This window comes from Bos mutus, chromosome 26 (assembly GCF_027580195.1).
Source record: "Bos mutus isolate GX-2022 chromosome 26, NWIPB_WYAK_1.1, whole genome shotgun sequence".
NCBI lineage: Eukaryota > Metazoa > Chordata > Mammalia > Artiodactyla > Bovidae > Bos > Bos mutus.
This window is the reverse complement of record NC_091642.1, coordinates 11,428,403-11,440,458: the sequence shown is the minus strand read 5'-3', so window position 1 is coordinate 11,440,458 and position 12,056 is coordinate 11,428,403. Positions and strand designations below refer to the sequence as shown.

Here is a 12,056-nt window from a genome sequence, read left to right as displayed (position 1 = left end):
ACCAATAGGATGTGTGTATGTACAGAGGGAGACGAACAGTTATTTTAAGGAATTGGCTTGTGAGATCATGAGCACTGGCAGGTTGGAAATTTGGTTAGGATTTCAAGGTTGCAGTCTCCTTTTTTATTGTTTATTTATTGTGACTGTGTGGGGTCTTAGTTGGGACTTCCCTGGTGGCTCAGAGGTCAAAGCGTTTGCCCGCAATGCGGGAGACCTGGGTTCGATCCCTGGGTCAGGAAGATTCCCCTGGAGAAGGAAATGGCAACCCACTCCAGTATTCTTGCCTGGAGAATCCCATGGACAGAGGAGCCTGGTGGGCTACAGTCCATGGGATCACAAACAGTCGGATGCGACTGAGCGACTTCATTTCCACTTTCACATTGGGTCTTAGTTGCGGCATGCAGGCTCTCTAGTTGTGGTGCGTGGACTCCAGAGCACGCAGGCTCAGTGGCTGTCCTGCAGTATGTGAGATCTTAGTTCTCCAACCAGGGATCAAACCTGCATCTCCTGCATCGGAAGGCTGATTCTTAACCACTGGACCAGCAGGGAAATCCCTGTGTTGCAGTCTTGAGGTAGAATTTCTTGCTTGGGAAACCTCAGTCTTTGCTCCTAAGGCCTTGAACTAATTGAATGAGGTACACTCATATTATGTAGGGTGAGCTCCTTAATTTAAAGTCAACTGATAGTAAACACTTGTCACATCTAAAATATGTCTTTGAAGCAACTTCCAGACTGATGTTTGACCAAACATCTGGGCACTATGGCCTAGCCAAGCTGATACACAAAATTAGTCATCACTCTCTTATTCCTTCCTTCCCTTATCATTTTAAATTCAGGAATACCTTGGTAATGTTCTGATGCCTTAGTGCGGGGGTACCATATGTTAGAAGATTCTCATATAACCTCAGTGTTATTTTGATGACAAGAGTCCTGGAGAGTGTCCTACTCTTGTAGGACAAGAGTCCTACAAAGGGTCTTTGTAGGCTGAGTGTCTGGGAGTTTGCTTTTGTGGAACAAATCTAAAGGGTTTGTAAATATGGATGGAAAAATTATCATAAGATATCATCTATGCTAAGCAGCCAGGTTTAACTCCATCAAGCATGAATATTTAATGTTATAAACCAGCTGGTTTTTGGAGTGGTTAGACAGACTTTTGCATAAAGATACAGGAAATAGAAGAGCAGAAGAAAATGCAAGATTATTTTTGTTTTGGATCATTTAATGAAATGAAATTGCTGTCCAGGGATTTTGCTGCTAGATGGGAAGCTTGAAAAAGACCATCTTCTTCTTTTAAAAATGGTATAGGGCAAAACCAATACAATATTGTAAAGTTAAAAAATAAAATAAAAAAATAGAAAAAAATAAAAATAAAAATGGTATGAAATGACATGGGCTGATTGGGTCATGTTCAACCAGGACAAACTGGTGGTCACTTATCTGAGGTCAGTTTGATTTGTGTGGTTTACCTTCTAAGTGACAAATGAGAGCTTCCAAATTCATTGTCCTGTCATGGGACATCATCATACTTGGCAAGAGCCTCTCCTAGGTTTTTTCACCTAAATTTGCATTATCTTTCATCTTAAACTTCCAAGACAGTTTCAGAGGTTCTGGGAAGCAACTGTGCTTATTTTGCAACTTTTTCATCATTGAAATGAAGACCCCCCCTGAATACTGGAAAGTCTTGCTTTGGGGATACCAAATCCTTGGAGGAAATAGTTGGCTTTAAAAAGAATCAGACCTCTTTATGGGGTGATGTTTTTCAATCTTTTTTTTTTTTTTCATTATCACCCATCCTCATTTTTGTAGGCTTCCCCTTCAACTAACCCTAACCCTCAACTTCTCTTCTCTACCATGAAATATTAATTCCACTGATATATTGTATTAATATTATGGCTGTTTGGAGGGCCACAAAAAATTGTAATATCTAGAATTTTCTCATCTCCCCAAGAATCAATTTTTGTCCCCTTGGGGGGATACCACTCTAATGGCAGAAAGTGAAGAGGAACTAAAGAGCTTCTTGATGAGGGTGAAGGAAGAGAGTGAAAGAGCCAGCTTAAAACTAAATATTGAAAAATCCAGGATCATGACATCTGATCCCATTCAGTTCAGTTCAGTCGCTCAGTCATGTTCGACTCTTTGCGACCCCATGAATCACAGCACGCCAGGCCTCCCTGTCCATCATCAGCTCCCGGAATTCACCCAGACTCACGTCCATCGAGTCAGTGATGCCATCCAGCCATCTCATCCTCTGTCGTCCCCTTCTCCTCCTGCCCCCAATCCCTCCCAGCATCAGAGTCTTTTCCAGTGAGTCAACACTTCGCATGAGGTGGCCAAAGTACTGGAGTTTCAGCTTTAGCATCATTCCTTCCAAAGAAATCCCAGGGCTGATCTCCTTCAGAATCGACTGGTTGGATCTCCTTGCAGTCCAAGGGACTCTCAAGACTCTTCTCCAACACCACAATTCAAAAGCATCAATTCTTCGGCGCTCAGCTTTCTTCACAGTCCAACTCTCACATCCATACATGACCACAGGAAAAACCATAGCCTTGACTAGACGAACCTTTGTTGGCAAAGTAATGTCTCGGCTTTGGAATATGCTATCTAGGTTGGTCATAACTTTCCCATTACTGATCCCATTACTGCATGACAAATAGAAGGGGAAAAGGTGGAAGTAGTGACGGATTTCCTCTTCTTGGGCTCCAAAATCACTCCAGATGGTGACTGCAGCCATGAAATCAGAAGACGTTTGCTTCTTGGCAGGAAAGCTATGACAAACCTAGACAGTGTGTTGAAAAGCAGAGACATTACTCAGCTGACAAAGGTTCCTATAGTTAAGGCTATGGTCTTCCCAGTGGTCATATATAGTTGTGTGAGCCGGACCATAAAGAAGGCAGAGCACCAAAGAATTGATTCCTTTCAACTGTGGTGCTGGAGAAGACTCCTGAGAGTCTGATGGACAGCAGGGAGATCAAACCAGTCAATGTTAAGGGAAATCAACCCTGAATACTCACTGGAAGGACTGATGCTGAAGCTGAAACTCGAGTATTTTGGTCACATGATGCGAACAGCTGACTAACTGAAAAAGTCCCTGATGCTGGGAAAGACTAAGGGCAGAAAGAGAAGAGGACATCAGAGAATGAGATGGCTAGATGGCATCACCGATGCAATGGACGTGAACTTGGGCAAACTCTGGGAAATGGTGAGGAGTGGGGAGGCCTAGCATGCTGCAGTCCATGGGGTCTCAACGAGTCGGACACGACTGGGCAACTGAACAATGAGGGCTATGTGGTCTTGGTTGGGAATGAGTATTCCCGGGCAGTAGTTCTCAACTGGACAATTTTGCCCCCTAGGGGATATTAGCAAAGTCCAGAGACATTTGTGGTTGTCACAAGGGCATGTGACATGTGGCATCTCCTCCGTCGAGGCCAGGGATGCTGCCAAACTTCCTACAGTGCAGAGGACAGTCCTCACGACACAGAAGGATCCAGCCCCAAATGTCAATGATGTCCAGGCTGAGAGCCCCATTCTAAGATAATTAGGCAAATATACGGAAGAAATTTATCTTTCACATGTTAAATTCATCCACTCTTCAGGTTCTTGGTCTGAATAAATAGAGTAGTTTTAGAAATGGTTACTGTTTAATTAATTAAAAATACTCTCCCTCAAAGACTTGGCTCACCATTTGACTTCCATGAAAAAAAAAGATCATGGTCAGATTAAAGGTTGTAATTAAAGCCTAATGCCTTTTTATTTCTGTCTTTCTTTTTAAATTTTTTATTATGAAGAAATTCAGACATATAAAAGAAAACAGAGCTAATGAATCCCCACATGCTTCAAGTACAAGAGTCTGCCCTTCTTCCTTCCTGTTTTTGTCTGCCCACTTCCTACCACCACTGAGAATGCTGACAGTTTCTTTTTATTGGAGCATAACTGCTTTACAGCGCTGCATTCATCTCTGCTGTCCAACGAAGTGAATCAGCTGTATGTATGCATATATCCCTCCCTCTTGGCTCTCCCTCACCCCCGACCCCACCCCTCCCATCTAGGTCATCACAGAACACCGAGTTGAGCCCCTTTTGCTTCATAGTAGGTTCCTACTAGCTAGATATTTTACACATGGTAGTATATCTTTAAAAAATTATTTTAGCATTTTAAGGTAAAATGTACATTGAAATGCATAGGTCATTGCCATTCGGTCTTGAGAAGTGGGCTCATTATGTAACCCATATTCCTGTCACAATGTAAGGTATTTCCATCACCTCAGAAGGGTCTTTATGTTCATTTCCAATCTTCATTCTCTTGAAATAACCACTGTACTGTTTTTTTTTTTTTCAACCTTTAGATTAGTTTTGCCTACTTTAGAATTTCACCTAAATGGAATAATGCAGTGTATTCTTTTTGAGTCTGGCAGTTTTTGCTCCGTATAATATCTTGAAGTTCATCCACATTGTTATAAGTATCCATAATTTATTCTTTTTTATTGCTGCAATGTATTTCATTGTAATGAATATTCCACAGGTTCTTTGTCTTTCTGGTTATTTCCATTGTGAATTAAGCTGCTACGAACATTTGTGTGCAGTTCTTTTAATGAACTGTGCTGACATTTATCTTGGCTAAATATCTGTGAGTGATATTGCTAATGTAAAAACATTAGGATATGTTTAACATTTGAAGAAACTGCCAGATATTTTCACAAAATGCTTGTGCTAGTTTACATTCTCTCTGGCAATGTATGAAAATTTCAGGTACACTGGGTCTTCACCAACATTTGCTGTTACTGGTTTTTTTTGTTTGCTTAGTCATTTTGGTGGGTTTATACAGTGTCTCATTGTAGTTCTCTACTACAATGAATACTAATGATGTCACTGACATTTTCATTTGCCTACTGGCTGTTCTCATATCTTCCTTGGTGCGGTGTCTGTTCAAATCCTTTTTCCATTAATTATTTTTGTCTATTTGTGATTAACTGGTGATGTTTCTTCATATTCTGTTTAGAAGCCTTGTGTCAAATAAATGTTTTGTGAATATGTTCTCCCATCAGTGGCTTGCCTATTCATTTTCTTAATAGTATCTGTTGATGAGTAGTACCTTAAATTTTGATTAAATCTTACTTGTCACTTTTTTCATTTGTGGTTATTGCTTTCTGTGTTTTATGTAAGAAATCTTTCCCACCTTCCAGTTATAAACTTGTCTTCATATGTTTTCTTCAAAAGCTTTATGGTTTGGGTTTTATATTTAAAACCAAGTTGATTTTTGTTCAGTGTGTGAGACAGTGTTTAAAAGTTAAAATTTTTTGCATTTATATCCATTTTTAGCACCGTTTATTGAAACAATTTTTCCTTTCACTATCAAGTAGCTTTAGTGCCTTTGCAGAAATTGATAGACCATACAATGTGGTTCTCTTTCTGTACTCTCTACAATGTCATTAATCTGTCTGCCTACCCTTTTTCTAGAACTGCACTGTATTGATTACTGTAGCTTTATGGTAGGTCTGTTGAAGTCCAGCAGCTGGAATCTTTCATCTTTGTTCTTTTTTTTTTCTCAAGGTTACTTTGGCAATTATAGGTTCTTTACTTTTCCAAAATATATGCTGTGGAATCAGTTTATGAATTTTCATAAGAAAGTCTTCTGGCATTATAATTGGGATTACACTCAATCAACAGAATTTGAAAAGAAGAGTTAACATGTGTTATTTAGTTCGTTTCTCTAGTGAAGCTCCCATTTTCCTCTTAATTGCTTTTCATCACAACCTCGAGTGTTTCTGAGTGCACCCTTAGGCTTGAACTTTACCATGTTCAAATAAAGTCAGTTCCTTTGAGAAGAGCTCCAGAGTTCTCTGTTTTAAGATGTGTCTTCCCGAGCCTTGTTTCTAGAGCTGAAGATAGGGACAATGACAGGTTCCTTCTGAGTGATGCTCATGCCTAGGACTTGGCCACTGGAAGGAGGGGAGCTCAGTAGTTTCTGACCTTCAGGGTGATGAACACCAACAGCCTGTCTCTCCCAGCAGGACACCATTGCCCTCGACTAGGAGCTGTGGGAAGAGGAAGGGGGAGCCCTGTGTTCTAGGCTGTATCCATCTGGGATGGACCTTCCTTCACACGAGGCTGGGAGGGAAGGAGCAAGAATGGATCAAGGTTCTGATGCCAGAGATTTTCACTGTCCCTACTGAGTTTTAGTGTCTTCTTAAATGACTGTTTCTTCATTTGCTATGTGCTCTTAGGATCACTTCCAGAGACTTGATTTTATATTTTTAGTAATTTTCTCCAGTTTAGCTTGGAATTGGGTCCCCAGAGCTTCTCATGTGCCAGCGTGGAAGTGAAACTCCCTTATGTCACTTTTGATAAATTGTGATTTTAAAGTAATTTGTACATTTATCTATACTGTTGAGTTTGTTAACATAAAGGTGTTCATAATATTACCTTATTGACTTTTTCATGTCTGTTAAGATTGGTGGTGCTAGGCTGGCTTCCCTTTCTGATGTAGTAATTTGTTTCTGATCCTTTTTTCCCTTGATTAACTTACTTGCAGTTTATTGATTTTATTAAACTTTTCAAACAACCTACTTTGTCTTTATTTTTTCTATTTTTATGTCTTTTCTGCTTTGTTGATTTTGGTTCTTATTTTCATTGCTTCCGTGCTTTTAATTTGTGTTTAAATTGCTCATGCTTTTCTAGCTTAAGTTAGAAATTTAAATAATAATTGTTTAAAGATTTTTTCCTTTCTAATATAAGCATTTAAAGCTATAAATGTCTCTATTTTAGCTATACCCCCACAAAATTTGTTATATTGTATTTTTATTGTTATTATGTTCAAAATATTTTCTAACATCCCTGTGGTTTTTTCTTTGATCTATGTGTTATTCAGAAGTGAATTTTTAAATTTCCAAATATTGGAGACTTTCCCAGCTATTTTAATGTAATGAATTGTTAACTTAGTTTTATTGTGACTGGAAAACATACTCATGAAAATTTCAGTCTTTTGAAATTTATGGAGATTTGTTTTATTGCCTAGCACATTCTTTATCTTGGTGGATATTTCATTCACACCCGAAAACATATTCTGAATTTGTTGGGTGTGGCATTCCGTGTGTGTTGATTAAGATGTTGTTGTTCAGAGATTTCTAATTCTTTTTCTCTGTCTCACTGTTATCAATCAAGAGTTTGATAGTGTTAACTATGATTATGGATTTTGCCTGTTTCTCCTTTTTGTTTTGCTGGTTTTGCTTCCTGTGTTTTGGAGCGCTTTCTATTGGCACTCACACATTTATGACTGCTGTATTTTCTTATCGTCTGACCCTTTCTTTAACCATTATGAAATGTCCTTTACTCTCCATTCTCTCTCCCATTGCATGTAATGACTTCTTGTGGATGTGAGGGCCCTAGACTCATCAGAGATCTTGTTCTTGGCCCATGATGGTAGAATGGACTTGAATTATAAAGGAATACTTGTTGGATAGGCAGCTAGTTTGTGTGGGTGTTTCTTTTATCACTGTTTCAAATCATTGACTTTTAACTCAGTCTTCCAAATTTGGGCCCAGGGATCATTCAAGATGTTAGATATGTTCTAAAAATAAAAATTCAGATAACCACATGTCTTCTGCAGTGGACATCTTTTGGGATATAGATAGATGGAAGGAGGAAGGGACATAGGTAGATAAATATAAGATAATACTGTTCTACAATCCCATTCTCTGGAAACTGTCCTAGTCCCAGCCTCAGCTGGGCACCTGCCATGGAAACATTATCTTTTGGCTTTAGAACCACACCAAGTCCTTTCTTTGTGTTTTCTCAGATTCATATCTAGTGTGCATATCCTTAGAACCAGGGTGGTTTCTTTTCCCTTTTGGCTAGAACTCATGTATGTACGTAAGTTATTCCCATGAGGGTCTCCACAGCATGTATTTCATTCCAGACCTGCTTCCTCATTTCTCCCACTGGCTTTGGGGGCCATCTCTCTGGCCTCTTTTGGCATCTACTTGGAAAATGCAAAGTCATTTGAATGTTGGCTGGAGCCAACTTAATTAGGAAGTTAAGTCTGCTGAAGGCAAATGAAGCAGATCATTCCACAGCCAAGTGTGTGCAGTTGTTGGGTGATTCAAGCCAATGCTTCTTTCCACCCATCCTCCTCTGGAGTCTGCTAATTACTGCTAAATAGCACCTTCCTTTTATGCCAGCAGCAGAGTTAGCACTGGGATACAGAGTAGAAAAAGCATTTCAAGCCTTTGAAGAGTTGTTGTTGTTTAGTCACTAAGTTGTGTCCAACTCTTTGCAACTCCAAAAGTGTGTTCAGGACCCCAAATTCACCACCAACACTGAGTTTTCAGAATTCCCCTGCCTTCCTTTGTCTAGAGTAAGAAAGGGACCTGAGCTGTTAGAATAATGTGGTCAGCTCTCCTTCTAATCAGCAATGTCATTTCATGGCAAACACTTGACTTTTCAGTCTTCCCTTTCACTTTTTAAGAGATGAAGGGATATAGTTGAGATGAGGTTTCAGAACTCATTTTGAGTGATGGAATACTTTTTCAGCCTCTGTCATCAGTTTTGAAAGAGGGTTTAAAAATACCTCCCAAAGGCTCTTGTTTCCTCTGCTCCCTCTTGTGCTGATGTTCTGCCCCTCTTGCCCAGCTCTCAAGAGGCTCAGTCATCTCCCCCAGAAGGTGGGGCCTGGTTGTGGAGGAGGAAGTCATGCGGCTCTGCTTTGCCCAGCTCTGGGAGCACACCACTGCCCCAACCACGGGGTCCGTGTGTGCCTTGGGCTATGACCTGTACAGAGTCCAAGATTACACAATACCACTGACGGAGAAAGTCCTTGTGAAAACCAACATTCAGATACTCTTCCTTCTGGGTGCTATGGGAGAGAAGCTCCACATTCTGACTTGGCAAAACATTTCATAGAGGTAGGAGTGTCATAGATGAAGTGTCATAGATGAAGATTATAGAGATGTTGGTGTTGTTCTGTTTAATTTTGGCAAAGAAGAGTTTGAAGTCAAAAAGGGTGATTGAATTGCACAACTTATTTCTGAATGGATATTTCACCCAGAAATTGAGGTAGTTCAAGCTTTAGATGACACTGAAAGGGGTTCAGGAGGTCTTGGTTCTATTGGAAATAATTAAAATTTATGCCAAGAACAGAAAGTGAAAAAAAAATGTACTTTTGCCTTGAAAATCAAGGCTTTGCTTAATGTGAAAAAGGAAAAAACAAAAACAAAAAAAACAAAAAACCTCCCAAAGATGTGGTGAGTATTGAAAAGGATAAAGGCTGTGAAGCCACTTGTACTGTGCTGAGCACCCAGTAGGTGCTTTGTGACTGGATCCTCTCTCTAACTCCTCCAGCAGAGCTGGTTAATCCTGATAATGCCTGCAGAGACCAAGATGACACTGTGGGTGAGGGTCCTTTCTGCCTGGAAGCCTGGAGTGGGGTCTGGGGGCTGGGAACTGGGGAATCCTGGGAGGAAAGACCAGTGAGCTGCTTTACTCCAGAGCTTTGGCCTTCCTGAGTCTTTGCTTGTTTTTGTAAGCAAACATATTCAGAAGTTAAAGTTTATTTGGGAGCATCTTTGTGCGTATTTCTGCCAATAAGTAGATTCAATTTCAGTTGGTTTTCTCTCATAGGATTATCTCCCTCAGTTTTCTGGACCATAAGAATCTCTACAGTTTTTCATCAAAAGCGAGGAAGAAAGGGGAGGAAGGGAGGAAAAACACATTGTTTTCTTTATGGTTCATTTACTAGCTAGAGGCCAGGGGAAACTTGACAGACTTCGGATCCCATGGTGATTAGTAACTTTGTTTAAAAATATATATATATATATATATATATGTCTCATATTTTTGTCCTTCACTAATATGGCTTTTTGATCAAATGTTCAGGTTTCTGGCCTGGATATTCTTTACCACAGCTTACAAATAAGACAAGAGTCCATTTACTTTCTTTCAAAATTACTGCCTTCTGAAAAAGAAGAAAAGTAACTGGCATTTGCTGACTGTGTAGAGCCAGGGAGCCCAGTGAAGAACTGCCTGTGTCTTATGGTCAAAGGGTTGTCTCCTCCTGTTGTTAGGATTTACCTATAAAATCCAGAGGGACTTCCCTGGAGGTTCAGTGGTTAAGACTCCGTGCTTTCAATGCAGGGATACAGGGGGTGCTGGTTCGATCCCTGGTCAGAGAACTAAGATTCCACATGACCGAACAAAGCGAAAAAGAAAAACAAGTGAGATGCTGCCACATATTTCATGATCTGGCCTTTGTCACATCTTAGGTAGAATTCCAAATGCCCTGCAAGTATTTCAGAAAGCATTCATTTGTGCATTTCTTTAGTGATTCAGCCATTTATTCAACCTGTGTTTCGTGGAGACCTACTATGTGCTAGGTCTGCCTGTGGTGCAAGAGGAGGCAGACACCAATCCTGTCCTAGCAGCCTTTACAGAGCACGACCTCAGCGAGCCATATGGTGCCTTAAGCCCATCAGGATAAGGTGTCTCTTGCTCCCGGCAGATGCAGTCCCAGGTATGGAGCATCGTCAGTGAAAGCAGGTGTCCTTCATCAGGTGGGAGCCCTTGGGCAGTGAGTATTTTGAACAACCATTCTTGGCAGCCCTGATGGACAGCAGTGGACATTAAACAAATTACTACTCAAATAGACACTTAATTACAAGCCTGGCATATACAACTAAGGCAAGTACCTAATGCATAATTATTAAGTAGTGTCTCTTACATAGGCAGAGGTGTCTGGGACAATTCAGAAGGAGGAGTGCGTGAGAACATTTCTCATCAGAAGAACCCCAAGCGTCCCCACCCATCGTCTTGGTGCCTGTGGGGAAGAGAGCCAGGGCACTTAGATAAGTTTAAGACTTTTGGATTTCTGGTCTAACCACTTGTTCGATTAGAGCATTTATTTATTTTTTTATGTTCATAACTATGCATTGCTGACTGTCCAAAGAATGCCATTTTAAGACCTATCATGGGGTAAAAAATGATAAATTTGCTTTTGTAATCATTAGATTTCTCTACATAAATAATTTCATACTTAAGAGCACTTTAGTATTAGTTATGATAGAAAGAGAAGAATTGTTTTCAGATTCAGACAGACCTGAGTTTGGCCTGGCTCCATTACTTTGTAATGATGTGATCTTGGGCAAATTGCTTCATGAGCTTCTGCCTCAGTTTACTCATCTGTAAAATGGGATCTCTAATGCCTACCTTTTAAGGTGTGGGGAAAATTAAATGTGATGATTTAGTGCCCATTCCCCCTTGAGCTCTGACTCTGGGAAAGATCAGAAGATGCTGGTCTCTGTCCCCTTTGGCAGCAATGGGAAAGCAAGAGTGAAACAAAACAGAATCTGGTCAACGTGTGTTGATTCAAGTGTGTTTGTCTCTTATGTCATATGACAGCAGACTATAGATGCAGCCAGTTGAGTTCCCTACTGAAAGATGAGTGTTTGATTATTGCATCCTTAATACCGTCCTTCATGGCATGTGTTTTGCTGTGAGATTCGTGCAGTATATTCAGTCAACATACTCCTCTTGCAGTGGTTCTCCTGTCTACACCTATGGTATTAATTTGATTCTATGTACAGATCTATCTGGGGTTCCCAGGTGACTCAGTGGTAAAGAATCCGCCTGCAATACAGGATACACGAGTTTGGTCCCTGAGTCAGGAAGATCCCCCGGAGAGGGAAATGGCAACCCACTCCAGTATTCTTGCCTGGGAATTTCATGCCCCGAGGAGCCTGGCAGGCTACAGTCCATGAGGTCATAAAGAGTCAGGCACGAGTGAGCGACTAAACAACAGATCTATAAATTTCTGAAACTCACTGTCTTACAATTTTTTAAAACAAAAGTAAAACGTTAAAAAAGATTTCTCTGATCATGGCCTCCTGTGTATTTAAGAATTATGGCATGCCACTTAGATCCTTCTTAAAAACCAGGGTGTGTTTCAACAGCCTCCCTTGAGCCAGGCTTCTGGACAAGGCCAAATCAATGACCACAGCATGGCACACTTGCCTGATGGCCGCAGACTGAGAAGTGGGAGGCCTGCTGGAGATGCATTTCCTAGAAGGTTGG

At 40.5% G+C, this 12,056-nt stretch overlaps 1 protein-coding gene and 1 pseudogene across 1 annotated transcript in view; both read left to right on the top strand.

Annotated features, from left to right (window-relative positions):
- PLPP4 (phospholipid phosphatase 4) overlaps nucleotides 1-12,056 on the top strand; it is a 146,630-nt gene that overhangs the window by 84,616 nt on the left and 49,958 nt on the right. The gene's annotated exons all lie outside the window — the stretch shown is intronic.
- Nucleotides 8,685-9,113, top strand: LOC102272348 (deoxyuridine 5'-triphosphate nucleotidohydrolase, mitochondrial-like; annotated as a pseudogene).